General features: G+C 41.8%; 1 pseudogene; it reads left to right on the forward strand.

Annotated features, from left to right (window-relative positions):
• Nucleotides 1–11,870: 11,870 nt before the first annotated feature.
• On the forward strand, nt 11,871–11,980 carry LOC112636823 (annotated as a pseudogene).
• The last annotated feature ends 2,518 nt before the right edge of the window (nt 11,981–14,498 follow it).

The raw sequence follows: 14,498 nt of genomic DNA on the forward strand, positions 1-14,498 counted from the left end.
CCTGTGGATCAAGGAAGTTCATAAGTCCCCAGATAGCAGAGCTGGCTAAGGCTCTGTAAGAAGCAAAGGCAAATCTATACTTGAAATGGGTATCTTTTCCTGTGGTGATGAACCAATGACCTCTCTAGAATGGATGGAGTCCAGTGTAGCCAATTTGCCATGAGGTAGCTGGTTAATCTTATCAAATATAGTACCATGTCAGGGGCTCAGTATTGAAATTCAGAGGCAGAGATAATTACGTTGACCTTGTAAATAGGAGTCTATGCTGATGGACTTGTACACAGCCTTTGTACTCACAGGCTGTTGCTGGAGTGGCCAATGAGAAAGAATAGCTAACATCAACCAGGCAAGTCATTTTGTGGACTTTGTTGTTCAATAATTCTTCAATGGTAGATGCTTTCTAGTGGCTGTTAACATGTAATACAAAAACACATTTTGTGCAACTCCCACATGTCCCACATGCCTCTCCTGACAACTTCTTGCATCTTATTTTCTAGTCCTTTTTCTTCCAAGCCCCTACCAATTGGCCACTGTCTAGGAATCTTTATATATTCTCACCTTGAACCACTTCTCCTTGCATATCAAAAGAATAATCAGGTACACTGCTCTTAGCTGTGCCCAATGGGAAGATTTTTTTCCTCTCCACTGTTTCTCAAATGCACCCCCAAATGTGTCTGTAATGCAGTCACTGTCCATTTTAAGTCAAATTTTGGTCCTACACCATATGGGTCCTGCAGTCCAGGGCCTCTCTACACCATATGCCCTAACTATGAAATGAGCCTGGAAAAACCTTTACAAATAGATATTTCTCATGCTGTAGCATATAAGTTATGCATTTTCTTTTCTTAGTCTCTTATTTTATATGTATTCAAGGCCTCAAAAACAAGAATTATATATTCTAATCAATAAACAGAACAAATACATATCTTATTCCAAGGTGCCAAACTTGACAGTATTCAGGAATATATCTTATTTGCATCCACATTTGTGTTTATTCTAAATTAAAAGAAAATAGATGTATACAAGCCCAATCCTTGCTTGCATGAATATCTTTCTCACTAATTGTTTCCTACTGTATTTCCACCCAGAAAAGCAGGAAGCTGAAATCATTTATAGTTAGTAAAGCAACACCATTGCCATGCTTTTTATTACACAACAAACCATAAGTCATAAGTGAATGATCAACATTTTCTATATGCTTTAGGAACAATCAAATCCAAAATCTCTTTGTAAAAGCAAAGGGTTATTTCTAAAACTACATATCTGCTATGGATTCTCTCTACTGGGTATTTAAGGTGAAGGAGAACCTCTTTATTGAAACACTGACTTTCCTGTGGCAAAAGGAGGAAAGAGCCAGGCATAGTGGCACACATCTGTAATCTTAGCTCCTCAGGAGGCTGAAGTGGGAGGACTGCTTGAACGCAAGAGTTCAAGACCAACCTGGGCAACATAGCAAGATTCCATCTCAAAAAAATGGGGGGAGAAAAAGAATAATGGTGGGCCCCACAATGGCTTTTAAATCTTTTGTTCAGAAGTGACCTATGTCACTTCTGCTCAAAAATAATTGGAGAATCAAGTCATATGACTAATTCTGATATCTTTGGGCAATAATTACAATCTTATCATTGAGACAGGCTTTAAGGGAAAGATTTGGCAGGGAGTAGCAACATTTTTACCTTAATACAACTTGCCACAATTCTCATTGTAAGCATGCATTATGTACTTAATTGTTTAGATTTCTGGGTTAGATATGTCAAACTAGTTATTCATCTATATTTTCCCCATGGGAGAATGTAAAATATGAGAGAAAACATTACTTAAGACAGATAAAGATTCCTTTTCAAGATGGCCGAACAGGAGCAGCTCTGGTCTGTAGCTCCCAGCGTGATCAATGCAGAAAATGGGTAATTTCTGCATTTCCAACTGAGGTACCTGATTCATCTCACCGGGACTGGTTGGACAGTGGGTGCAGCCCACGGAGGGTGAGCTGAAGCAGGGCAGGGCATCGTCTCACCCGGGAAGTGCAAGGGGTTGGGGGATTTCCCTTTCCTAGCCAAGGGAAGCCGTGACAGATGGTATCTGGAAAAATGGATCACTCCTGCCCAAATACTGCACTTTTCCAATGGTCTTAGCAAATGGCACACCAGGAGATTATATCCCGTGTCTGGCTTGACAGGTCCCATGCCCAAAAAGCCTTGCTCACTGCTAGGACAGCAGTCTGAGATTGACCTGTGAGGCAGCAGCCTGTCAGGGGGAGGGGCATCCACCATTGCTGAAGCTTAAGTAGGTAAACAAAGCAGCTGGGGAAGCTCAAACTGGGTGGACCCCACTGCAGCTCAGCAAGGCTGGTTGCCTCTGTAGACTCTACCTCTGGGGGCAAGGCATAGCTGAACAAAAGGTGGCAGAAACTTCTGCAGACTTAAATGGCCCTGGCTAACAGCTCTGAAGAGAGCAGTGGTTCTCCCAGCATGGTGTGTGAGCTCAAAGAATGGACAGTAGTGGTTATCCCAGCACAGATTTTGAGATCTGAGAATGGACAGATTCCCTCCTCAAGTGGATCCCTGACCCCCATGTAGCCTAACTGGGAGACACCTCCCAGTAGGGGCTGACTGACACCTCATACAGGCAGTGCCCCTCTGGCATGAAGCTTCCAGAGGAAGCATTGGGCAGCAATATTTGCTGTTCTGCAGCCTCTGCTGGTGACACCCAGTCAATCAGGGTCATAGGTGAACCTCCAGCAAACTCCAACAGACCTGCAACTGAGGGACTTGACTGTTAGAAGGAAAACTGACAAACAGAAAGGAATAGCATCAACATCAACAAAAAGCACATCCAAACCAAAACCCCATCTGTAGGTCACCAACGTCAAAGACCAAAGGTAGATAAAACCACAAAGATGGGGAGAAACCAGAGCATAAAAACTGAAAATTCTAAAGACCAGGGCACCTCTTCTCCTTCAAAGGATTGCAGCTCCTCGCCAGCAATGGAACAAAGCTGGATGGAGAATGGCTTTGACAAGTTGACAGAAGTAGGCTTCAGAAGGTCGGCAATAACAAACTTCTCCAAGCTAAAGGAGGATGTTCAAACCCATTGCAAGGAAGCTAAAAACTTTGAAAAAAGATTAGATGAATAGCTAACTAGAATAAGCAGTTTAGAGAAGACTTTAAATGACCTGATGGAGTTAAAACCATTCCACGAGAACTACATGACTCATATACAAGCTTCAGTTGCCGATTCAATCAAGTGGAAGAAAGGGTATCAGTGATTGAAGATCAAATTAATGAAATAAAACGAGAAGAGAAATTTAGAGAAAAAAGAGTAAAAAGAAATGAACAAAGCACCCAAGAAATATGGGACTCTGTGAAAAGACCAAATGTATGTTTCATTGGTGTACCTGAAAGTGACAGGGAAAATGGAAGTTGGAAAACATTCTTTGGGATATTATCCAGGAGAATTTCCCCAACCTAGCAAGGCAGGCCAAGGTTCAAATTCAGGAAATACAGAGAACGTCACAAAGATACTCCTCTAGAAGAGCAACCCCAGGACACAGAATTGTCAGATTCACCAAGCTTGAAGTGAAGGAAAAAATGTTAAGGGCAGCCAGAGAGAAAGGTCAGGTTACCCACAAAGGGAAGCTCATCAGACTAACAGTGGATCTCTTGGCAGAAACTCTACAAGCCAGAAGAAAGTGGGGACCAATATACAACGTTCTTAAAGAAAAGAATTTTCAACCCAGAATTTCATATGCAGCCAAAGTAAGCCTCATAAGTGAAGGAGAAATAAAATCCTTTGCAGACAAGCAAATGCTGAGAGATTTTGTCACCACCAGGCCTGCCTTATAAGAGCTCCTGGAGGAAGCACTAAACATGGAAAGGAATAACTGGTACCAGCCACTGCAAAACATGTTAAATTGTAAAGACCATCAATGCTACAAAGAAACTGCATCAACTAACAGGCAAAATAACCAGCTAACATCAAAATGACAGGATCAAATTCACACATAACAATATTAACCTAAAATGTAAATGGGCTAAATGACCCAATTAAAAGACTGGCAAATTGGATAAAGAGTCAAGACCCATCAGTTTGCTGTATTCAGGAGACCCATCTCACGTGCAGAGACACACATAGGCTCAAAATAAAGGGAGGGAGGAAGATCTACCAAGGAAATGGAAAGCAAAAAAAAGCAGGTGTTACAATCCTAGTCTCTGATAAAACAGACTTTAAGCCAATAAAGATCAAAAGAGACAAAGAAGGCCATTACATAATAGTAAAGGGATCAATGCAACAACAAGCGCTAACTATCCTAAATATATATGCACCCAATACATGAGTACCCAGATTCATAAAACAAGTCCTTAGAGACCTACAAAGAGACTTAGACTCCCACACAACAATAATGGGAGACCATAACACCCCACTGTCAATATTAGACAGATCAACGAGATAGAAGGTTAAAAAGGATATCCGGGACTTGAACTCTGCTCTGCACCAAGCAGACCTAATAGACATCTACAGAACTCTCCACCTCAAATCAACAGAATATACATTCTTCTCAGCACCACATGGCACTTATTCCAAAATTGACCACATAATTGAAAGTAAAGCACTCCTCAGCAAATGTAAAAAAACAGAAATCACAACAAACTCTCTCAGACCACAGTGCAATCAAATTAGAACTCAGGATATAAGAAACTCACTCAAAACCGCAAAACTACATGGAAACTGAACAACCTGCTCCTGAATGACTACTGGGTAAATAACAAAATGAAGGCAGAAATAAAGATGTTCTTTGAAACCAAAGAGAACAAAAATACAACATACCAGAATCTCTGGGACACATTTAAAGCAGTGTGTAGAGGGAAATTTATAGCACTAAATGCCCACAAGAGAAAGAAAGAAAGATCTAAAATTAACACCTAACATCACAATTAAAAGAACTAGAAAAGCAAGGGCAAACAAATTCAAAAGCTAGCAGAAGGCAATAAATAATGAAGATCAGAGCTGAACGGAAGGAGATAGAGACCCAAAAAACTCTTCAAACCATCAATGAACCCAGGAGCTAGTTTTTGAAAGGATCAACAAAATTTGTAGACCGCTAGCAAGACTAATAAAGAAGAAAAGAGAGAAGAATCAAATAGACACAATAAAAAATGATAAAGGGGATATCACCACTGATCCCACAGAAATACAAACTACCATCAGAGAATACTATAAACACCTCTATGCAAATAAAGTAGAAAATCTAGAAGAAATGGATAAATTCCTGGACACATACACCCCCCCAAGACTAAACAAGGAAGAAACTGAATCTCTGAATAGACCAATAATAGGCTCTGAAATTGAGGCAATAATAAATAGCCTACCACCCAAAAAAAGTCCAGGACCAGACAGATTCATAGCCGAATTCTACCAGAGGTACAAAGAGGAGCTGGTACCATTCCTTCTGAAACTATTGCAATCAATAGAAAAAGAGGGAATCCTCCCTAACTCATTTTATGAGGCCAGCATCATCCTGATACCAAAGCCTGACAGAGACACAACAAAAAAAGAGAATTTTAGACCAATATCACTGATGAACATTGATGCGAAAATTCTCAATAAAATACTGGCAAACCGAATCTAGCAGCACATCAAAAAGCTTATCCACCACCATCAAGTCGGCTACCCCTGGGATTCAAGGCTGGTTCAACATACGCAAATCAATACACACAATCCATCACATAAACAGAACCAACAACAAAAACCACATGATTATCTCAATAGATGCAGAAAAGGCCTTCAACAAAATTCAACAGCCTTTCATGCTAAGAACTCTCAATAAATTAGGTATAGATGGAACATATCTCAAAATAATAAGAGCTCTTTATGACAAACCCACAGCCAATATCACACTGAATGGGCAAAAACTGGAAGCATTCCATTTGAAAACCAACACAAGACAGAGATGCCTTCTCTCACAACTCCTATTCAAGATAGTGTTGGAAGTTCTGGCCAGGGCAATCAGGCAAAAGACAGAAACAAAGGGTATTCGATTAGGAAAAGAGGAAGTCAAATTGTCCCTTTTTGCAGATGACATGATTGTATATTTAGAAAACCCCATTGTCTCAGCCCAAAATCTCCTTAAGCTGATAAGCAACTTCAGCAAAGTCTCAGGATACAAAATCAATGTGCAAAAATCACAAGCATTCCTATACACCAATAACAGACAAACAGAGAGCCAAGTCATGAGTGAATTCCCATTCACAATTGCTACAAAGAGAATAAAATACCTAGGAATCCAACTTACAAGGGATGTGAAGGACCTCTTCAAAGAGAACTACAAACTACTGCTCAATGAAATAAAAGAGGACACAAACAAATGGTAGAACATTCCATGGTCATGGATAGGAAGAATCAATATCGTGAAAATGGCAATACTGCCTAAGGTAATTTACAGATTCAATGCCATCCCCATCAAGCTACCAATGACTTTCTTCACAGAACTGGAAAAAACGACTTTAAAGTTCATATGGAGCCAAAAAAGAGCCCGCATTGCCAAGACAATCCTAAGCAAAAAGAACAAAGCTGGAGGCATGCTACCTGACTTCAAACTATACTACAAGACTACAGTAACTAAAACAGCATGGTACTAGTACCAAAACAGAGATATAGACCAATGGAACAGAACAGAGTCCTTAGAAATAATCAGAAGTGATAACATGCTAGCAGCCCTCACTCACTCCTGGCACTTCCTTGGCCTTGGTGTCCACTGTGGCCATGCTCAAGGAGCCCTGCAGACTGCTGCTGCGCTGCGGGGGCCCCTCTCTGGGGCTGGCTGAGGCTGGAGCCAGCTCCCTCTGCTCGTGGGGAAGTGTGGAGAGAGAGGTGTGGGCGGGAGCCGGGGCTGCACGTGGCCCTTGCAGGCTGGCCCGGGTTCTGGTTGGGCATGGGCTTGGCAGGCCCCACACTTGGCATGGCTGGCTGGCACCTGCTGGGCTTGATCAGAGGCTGGCTCCTGTGCGTGAACTGCCATTCCCTCTTCACGGGGTTGTTGGCCACAATGGCGGGTCTCCATCTATTTCTCCTTCCCCTCTTTTCTTCTTGGTTGTCTGGGATGAGCTCCCTCTGGGCTGCCAGAGTGCCCAGGTTAGGCACCGCAAAGTCCCGGGGACGAGTGCCAGTAACAAGTGAAGCCTGCTGGGCTTCTGGGATGGGTGGGGACTTGGAGAACTTTTCTTGTCTAGCTAAAGGATTGTAAATGCACCAATCAGCACTCTGTGTCTAGCTAAAGATTTATAAACGCACCAATCAGCACTCTGTGTCTAGCTAATTGGGTGGGGACTTGGAGAACTTTTCTGTCTAGCTAAAGGTTTGTAAACGCACCAATCAGCACTCTGTTTCTAGCTAAAGGTTTGTAAATGCACCAATCAGCACTCTGTCAAAATGGACCAATCATCTCTCTGTAAAATGGACCAATCAGCAGGATGTGGGTTGGGCCAGATAAGGGAATAAAAGCAGGTCACCCGAACAAGCAGTGGCAACCCGCTTGGGTCCCTTTCCATGCTGTGGTAGGTTTCTTCTTTTGCTCTTCGCAATAAATCTTGCTGCTGCTCACTCTTTGGGTCTATGCCACTTTTATGAGCTGTAACACTCACTGCAAGGGTCCGCAGCTTCATTCTTGAAGTCAGCAAGACCAAGAACCCACCAATTCTGGGCACAATAACACCACACATATACAACCATCTGATATTTGACAAACCTGACCAAAACAAGCAATGAGGAAAAGATTACCTATTTAATAAATGGTGCTGGGAAAACTGGCTAGCCATATGCAGAAAGCTGAGACTGGATCCCTTACTTACACCTTATACAGAAATTAATTTGAGATGTTTAAAGACTTAGATGTTAGACCTAAAACCATAAAAATCCCAGAAGAAAACCTAGGCAATACCATTCAGGACATAGGCATGGGCAAAGACTTCATAACTAAAACACCAAAAGTAATGGCAACAAAAGTCAAAATTGACAAATGGGATCTAATTAAACTAAAGAACTTCTGCATAGCAAAAGAAACTACCATCAGAGTGAACAGGCAACCTACAGAATGGGAGAAATGTTTTGCAATCTACCCATCTGACAAAGAGCTAAAATCCAGAATCTACGAAGAACTTAAACACATTTACAAGAAAAAAACAACCCCATCAAAAGTGGGCAAAGGATATTAACAGACACTTCTCAAAAGAAGACATTCAAGCATCCAACAGACACATGAAAAAATGCTCATCATCACTGGCCATCAGAGAAATGCAAATCAAAACAACGAGATACCATCTCATACCAGTTAGAATGGCGATCATTAAAAAGTCATGAAACAACAGATGCTGGAGAGGATGTGGAGAAATAGGAAGTGTAAACTATTTCAACCATTGTGGAAGACAGTATGGCATTTCCTCAGGGACTGAACTAGAAATACCATTTGACCCAGTGATCCCATTACTGGGTATATATCCAAAGGATTATAAATCATTCTACTATAAAGACATATGCACACGTATGTTTATTGTGGCACTATTCACAATAGCAAAGACTTGGAACCAACCCATCTATGATGGACTGGATAAAGAGAATGTGGCACATATACACCATGGAATACTATGAAGCCATAAAAGAGGATGAGTTCATGTCCTTTGCAAGGGCATGGATGCAGCTGGAAACCATCATTCTCAGCAAACTATCACAAGGACAGAAAACCAAACACCACGTGTTCTCACTCATAGGTGGGAATTGAGCAATGAGAACACGGACACAGCGCGGGGAACATCACACCCCAGGGCCTGTCATGAGGTGGGGGGCGGGGGAGGCATAGTATTAGGAGAAATACCTAATGTAACTGACAAGTTAATGGGTGCAGCAAACCAACATGGCACATGTATACATATGTAACAAACCTGCAGATTGTGCACATGTACCCTAGAACTTAAAGTATATGTGTGTGTGTGTATATGTCCATATCTATATATAAACAAAGACAGAAAACAGGATGTGAAGAGTGAAGCAGTGTCGGATGTTTCCAGATAGGTATGCAGTAAATCACATATAGAAGGAGAGTAAATTCTGTGTTTTTCTTTTCTCTTTTTCCCCCTCAAGGATGTAACTTCAAAGGTTATAGTTTACTGTAACCTTATTTGGCTCTGAGTGCCTTCAATGGTGAAGGTGCTGTATGATTTCCTTGGTTATAGGAAGTCTTTGATGGCTTTCTCAGATGCTGGTTGTATTAATGATGTGCTGAGTGTGTAAGCAGGTTTACTGTATACTGTGGGGTTGGGATGGCAGAGGTCTCATGATGCTTATCCCATTCTCCAGTGGTGTCCTTTTCATTTATTTTTTCCCCAGTATTTTATTCATTGGTTTGAGCAGTTCAGGTTTCAGGCCAGGAGATGCTCACGGGTAAAAGCCAGTTGTGGCTAAAGCAGGTGGTAAATGCAATACCCAATGGTGGGCAGAGGTCCTAGCCTTGGCAGTGGTGGCTGGGGAAGCTCTGAGTGAAACACTTTGAGGTCTTTTCAGGGAGAAGGGAGGGAGCCACCCCAAGTCCCCTACAAGGCCAGCAGGAAAGCGATCCATCTCCCAGTCACACTCCCAACTGAGTGTTCTAGGTATTGAGATCAGATAGGCACCTCTTTTCATTCGCTGTAATTCTGATATTCCATGTAGAGAGGGATTGTGACTTTACCCCTTGTTCAAGGGCACTCCTCCTGTGTGGATGTAGAAACGCTGAAATGTCCCACAAAGGCTATGTACAGGTGCACCCACACCAAACTCCCATGGGAGAAGCCCTAAGTGTGTCTGCGGTGGTGGGCAAGGGGGAGAAGTCCCCTTCTCCATGACCCTTAATGAGCACCAGGGCTGCTTGATATTAGGATAGAGTAGCAGACTTTCCCTACTGAGCCCAGCACTGCATCTGTACCTCTGTTGAAAGACACTTCCCACAAGCAGACATTTCTGTGACTCAAGGCCTGCCATCTGGATTCTTTTGTCCCACAGGGTGCTCCCTTGATGTGGTGCACTCCTGCTTCCTCTAGGAGTAGGAGTCCCTGAGGGCCAGACTACTGTGAATCCTAGTGCTCCTCTGGGTCTAGCAACCCAGTGGGGCTGCCACACTCCAGGCTGGTGCTGGGGAATATCTGAAAGGGATCCAGTGATGTGATCTGACCAGCCGCAGGTACCAGCACCAGCTCTGATGGAGGTGGCAGGGGAATAACACAGATGCTGAGAGATTTCCTTTGTTATAAATAGCCTTACTATTGGCTTTCACAAACGTCCATTGTAGTAGTAATAAACTGGTCACATGAGCACATTCACAACCTCCTGGTTAGGCAGGATGTTGCAGGCAATTGTGATAGCTGAAGTCACTCATACATTTTATTCTTCCCTGGTGCTGTGTTATTCTACCAGGAGATGCTGTAATGGATTGTGTCAGTTGGCCTTCAGCAAGGAGGTGATACTTGCAAAACAGCATCAGCTATGGCGGTAGCGGTGGGATTTGTGCTGGCTTTATGTTATCCAAGGGAGGTACTCTAATGTCTCAGTCAATGCGAAGGGCCATAGAGCTCCCCAAAGTCCCCATTCTTTATGTTAAGCTACGAGGGCAGGTGGAGGGGCAAAGCCAGGCGGGGGCTGGGTCAGGCAAGTCTGTGCTCTGGCTCCCTATGTGTGCGCACAAGCAACAGCCCCAGTGGGGATCAGAGGGAAGTTCTCTGGCTTCCGGGGTGGTACTCCAGGGAAGAGTGCAGCTGCCTCTGCTGCACATAAGAATCCACACAGGGAGTGGGGAATAGCGGGTGGCAGTAAGCCCCACACAGCTGCCATGCACTTAGCAAAGCAGGTCTCGCACCACATTGTTCCACTAGCAGCAGCTAGCTACGTTCCAGACAGCCTGTGCTCAGAACCCACAACTGCCCCAGGCCGTAAACCTTCCCCACTGAGAAAGAAACCACAGCTTTCAGGTCATGCCTCTCCCAGTCTGGCCCCGAGGCAGGGGCATCCAGCTTCTGCACCTGTGGCTACAGCACACTTTCTGCCCGTGGTCTAGGGGGTTCGTTCCTAGTTGAGATTATATCACGAATCTCAGTTGGGAGCTTCTCTCCACCTGTGACCACCGCCTGAGTTAACTGGCCAACTTCCATGAGGTTCACGGTGAGGTAGGATCAGAAATGGCTTCCCTTTGTCCCCACTGGCATCTGGGAGCCAAAGCATGTCCCAATGCCACTCCTTCTCATATGCTCCCCGATGCTCACTAAATCAGTTCCAGCTCTGGGTAGGGTTGAGGGTTTCCTCTGGGGACTGGATTGCCAGGTTCCTCAGTGGGAGTGTATATCCCAGAGGCAGTTTCTCCCCCTGCACACTAAGGGGACTCACAGTTATCTGCCTGGCTCATGGTGTAGGCTGCAGCCTGCTGCTTCTTTCAAGGGGTCTGTGGTTTCTTCAGTTTTCCTGTTAAGTTCCTGTATTGCTTCTTGGAAAAAAGTTCACAGCATGAATCTCTCCACACTATTTTGTCTTTCCAAGTGGGAGAGGCATACTAACAACCTCTCCAATTCACCATCTTTAAAAAAAAAAAAAAAAAAAAGGCATAGCTTTAAACCAGAAGCTAATAGCCATGCCAACTTTGTCAAACTACATCATTTTCTCCTCTATAAATGGGAATAATAATAATATCAACCCGGCAACGTTTTGTAAAAGTCTAATATAATAAACATGTAACTAATAGAATACCTAGCACATAGCTCTGTTTAATAAAATTTCCTATTATACTCTGATTTTATGTAGTTAAACCTTATGAAGCTGCCAACATTTGATCTTTTTAACGTACAAAAATTGTAGTTTCAGTGTTTCATGAAAGGAGAACAGGTTAACACTCCCCTATCGGGTCTTTGGGCCTAATAGCTTATATATAGTTCAGGCATTACCACTTTGTGGAATCTAACCATCATTTTTACAAAGTTCCAGTTAGATCGCAGCAATAAGCTTTAGTGACCTATTGCACTGCACTTTGAACATAGTTAATGATATGGTTTGGATCTGTGTCCCCACCCAAATCTCATGTTCACCTATAATCCCCAATGTTGGAGGTGGGGCTGGGTGGGAGGTGATTGGATCAAAGGGGTGGGGTTCTCACAAGTAGATTAGCACCATCTCCTCGGTGATGTTCTTGTAATAGTTATCATGAGATCTGGTTGTTTAAAAGTCTGTAGCACTTCTCCCCTCTCTCTCTTCCTCCTGCTCTAGCCTTGTGTGACGTCTCACTCCTCTTTTGCCTTCTGCCATGATTGAAAGATCCCTGAGGCCTCCACCCAGAAGCAGATGCTGCCATGCTTCCTGTACAACTTGCAGAACCATAAGCCAAATAATCCTCTTTTCTTTATAAATTACCCAATCTCAGGTATTTCTTGATAGTAAAACAAGGATGGACTAACACAGTTAATAACGTTTATTTCAAAATCGCTCGGAGAATAGATTTTTAATGTTCTCACCACAAAAAAATGATGTCAGATGATGGGTATGTTAATTAGCTTGACTGAATCTATACTGTCTATATATATATATATCAAACCATCACATTCTACTACATAAATATACACAATTATTTGTCAGTTAAAAATGGTAATTTCATGTGATCTAACCTATTATTAACAAAGCTATGTATAATTTAATCCCAATTCCTAACATGCGTAAGATTCTAAGAATCAGATTTAGGATCTAATGTTTATGATTTCATAAACATCAAATCATAACAATTTCTAAGAATTTTTTTGATTTCTAAGAATTATTTATTGTTTTACAGCAAAAAAAATAGCATGATAATGTAGAAGTTAGAATTCTTCTTTTTGGTTCCATGCCGTTTCAAATGATTAGGATTACCTCCTATCTGTGGTCTATGCCTTGGGTGTAAACTCCTTGATTAGATAGAATTCCAAAACCCACATGACTGGGAAGTACATCTCACAAACTAAAGGTGGGGGAGGATGGAAAGAAGGGAGATATATGAACAGAGAACTCATGTAGTATATCTTCCATTCCCCAGTCTTATGCTCTGACAATTAAAGTCAATTACCAAGGAGAATTCAGGCAATGATGTTAACTGATGTTGTCCATGTCAACTTGTTCTCTCGAAGCAGCTGAAAACAAGTGTGAGAATAAATGGACATTTCTGTAAATAAAATTTTTTTTTGCAAATTCTGGCATATTTCTTACAAGTGTGGGAGCTTTAGTATTTGTACTCTCCTATGGACTAGAATTGAAAATTTCTATTATAATTACTTTCAGCTACTGAAGTCATGTGGGTCCATTTGAGGTATTTGCATAAGTGTATTTTAAGGCAATTTATTTCCTAACATTAAGTAAGTGTTTGATGCCTTAATTATAACTCATCAAGAAAGACCATCTATTTACCTGTCTATTATCAAAATTTCTAAATTATAGACTGAGGAAAAATGTGAATGCCAGTTGTACTTAAAAGAAATAATAATAATTTACTTATGCAAGAAAATTATAGAGTGCATACACTAAGCTATGATAGATAATGCTTTGGTAAACTAATTGGATATATCAGTTATATCATTATTCTAGAACCTATATTTCTAACCACTCATATTAAAATAAAACAAATTCCCACTACATGGATTTTTTACACATGCAAAGAAAGGCACAGATCACAAAAAAACTACCTATAAAAGTGACTACTAATAACTAATAATTTATAGCTTAAATGACACCTTAAACTATAGTTTATTACTTTAGCAGAGATATCACTGTTATTATAATTGTTCATTTATACCTGGAATGACCAAAAGAATGGGTTTTTTTTTAAGATGACAAACAGGCATAGGTCTGAAAATGAAAAAGTTTCTGTACCAGCAAAGCTGAGAAGATGAATCCTGAAACATTTAATCAATTTTTAAACATTTCCTTATAGATCAAAGGAAAGATTACTGCAAAGTTTTATGAATCAACATTGGGTTCATAGCTTAGGTCTAAGAGAGGGGAAAAATACATCAGGAAACAAACAAACAATAAGTGCAGCCAGTTCAGTCTAGAAATACAGCAGATGGTTAAAATCAGAAGTCATATATTTAACTCAAAGAGCCAAGGTCCAAACCACCAGGTAGAAGTTATGAGAAGAACACCACTGAGCTCCAAACTCCAAACTGGGGATAGAAGCTGAGCAGAGGTGCCTAGTCACAGAACCAAAAAGGTAGTTGCTTTTTGTTTTCTGCACTTTAAAAATACAACAGAAGATAATGGCTGGCCCTTTCTGGCATGGTCAGACTAGAGCCAAGTATGAGCTGGTTGAGTGTTGCACCTGTCCAACAAAATCAGGACACGTTCTTATTTCCTAATTTCCTAGAGGTCATTGTAAGGGACTGTGAGGGTGTAGACAAGTCAGCAGCAATCAGACACACTGGACACTCTTGGACTAACTCACCTTGCCCAGGTGACATTTTTGCATGTTTGTT

This window comes from Theropithecus gelada, chromosome 12 (genome assembly GCF_003255815.1).
Source record: "Theropithecus gelada isolate Dixy chromosome 12, Tgel_1.0, whole genome shotgun sequence".
NCBI lineage: Eukaryota > Metazoa > Chordata > Mammalia > Primates > Cercopithecidae > Theropithecus > Theropithecus gelada.